At 32.4% G+C, this 1,771-nt stretch overlaps 1 non-coding gene across 1 annotated transcript; it reads right to left on the bottom strand.

Moving 5' to 3' along the window:
- Window positions 1–1,116: 1,116 nt before the first annotated feature.
- On the bottom strand, window positions 1,117–1,235 carry LOC120605621 (5S ribosomal RNA). Its single transcript, XR_005653666.1, has one exon. It is a non-coding gene; the product is annotated as a 5S ribosomal RNA (ribosomal RNA).
- Between the last annotated feature and the right edge of the window lie 536 nt (window positions 1,236–1,771).

Raw genomic sequence — 1,771 nt, 5'->3', positions numbered from 1 at the left:
TAACTCTGTGATTAAAATTATTCCTTGGTATTTTATTCTTTTTGATACAATTATAAATGAATTGTTTTCTTAAATTCTTTTTTAAAATCATTTTTTAAATATTTTTCAATTACGTTTGACATACAATATTAGTTTCAGATGTACAACATAGTGATTAGACATTTACGACGTGATCACCCTGATAAATCTACTACCCATCTGACACCATATGTAGTTATTACAATATTAACTATATTCTTTATGGTATACATTACATCCCCATGACTATTTTATAAGTACCAATTTGTACTTCTTTATATCTTCCCCTTTTTCACTCTTCTTCCAACACCCCTCCCATCTGACAACCATCAAAATGTTCTCTGTATCTATCAATAAGTTTATTTATTTTACTTAGATTCATATATAAGTGAAATGATACGGTATTTGTCTTTCTCTGACTTATTTCACTTAACATAATACCCTCTAGGGCCATCCTTGTTATTGCAGATAGCAAGATTTCATTCTTTTATAGGTGAGTAATATTCCAATGTATGTATGTACTTCATCTTCTTTATCCATTCATCTATTAATGGACACATCTGTTGCATATATATTTGGGTTATTATAAATAATGCTGCAGTGAACATACTGATACATATGTCTTATCAAATTAGTGTTTTAGATTTCTTTGGATGAATACCCAGAAGTAGAATTACTGGATCCTTCTTTGTCTCTTGTTATAGCCTTTGTTTTAAAGTCTATTTTGCCTGGTATAAATATTGCTACCCCAGCTTATTTGTTTCCATTTCCATGAATCTTTTTCCATTTCTTTACTTTCAGTCTGTGTGTGTCTTTTGGATCTGCAGTGAGTCTCTTGTAGACAGCAAACGTAAGGGTCTTATTTTCTTATCCATTCAGCCACCCCATGTCTTTTGGTTGAAGCATTTTATTTACATTTAAAGTAATTGTTGATAGATATGTAATTATTCCCGTTTCATTATTCAGATTTTTTACCTTTTTTCTTTTGCTTTTTTTTTTTTTTAGGTGAAGCAACCCTTGATTGACCTCACAGATTGCAAGGAACTTGTCGTCTTACAATCCTTATTTATTTATTTATTTTTTTATTTATTTTTTTTATGCCTACAGCACCTGGTCTTCCTAGGTGGTCTCCCATCCAAGTACTAACCAGGCCCGACCCTGCTTAGCTTCTGAGATCAGACAGGATCAGGCTTGTTCAGGGTGGCATGGCCGTAGACCTTTTATTTTTTCTTAGAGAAGTCCTTTAACATTTCTTGTAATACCGATTTGGTGGTGATGAACTCTTTTCGCTTTTTCTTGTCTGTGACTTAAATTCTCTTTCTGATATTTCGTTACTGGTGTATAAAACTGCAAACAACTTCTGAATATTAATTTTGTATCCTGATACTTTACTGAATTCATGTATTAGTCTAATAGTTTTTTGGTGAAATCTTTAGGGTTCCCTATATATAATATCATGTCATCTGCAAATACTGACAGTTTTACTTCTTCCTCTCCAATTCGAATGCCTTTAATTTCCTTCTTGTCTGATGGCTTTGGCTAGGACTTTCAGTGCTCTATTGAATAAAAGTGGTGAAAAATTCTTGTCTTGTTCCTGATAGTGGTGAAAAGCTGAAAGCTTTTTCCTTAATGAGTATAATGTTAACTGTTTGTCATACATTGCCTTTATTACATTATGTTCCCTCTATCCCCACTATGCTGTGAGTTTTTATCATCAGTGAATGTTGAACTGTGTCAAATGCTCTTTCTGCAT

The sequence above is a fragment of the Pteropus medius genome, unplaced genomic scaffold, assembly GCF_902729225.1.
Source record: "Pteropus medius unplaced genomic scaffold, Ma_sr-lr_union100, whole genome shotgun sequence".
In the NCBI taxonomy this organism is placed as follows: Eukaryota; Metazoa; Chordata; class Mammalia; order Chiroptera; family Pteropodidae; genus Pteropus; species Pteropus medius.
The sequence above is the reverse complement of the archived record's forward strand: the minus strand, read 5'-3'. Positions and strand labels throughout refer to the sequence as shown.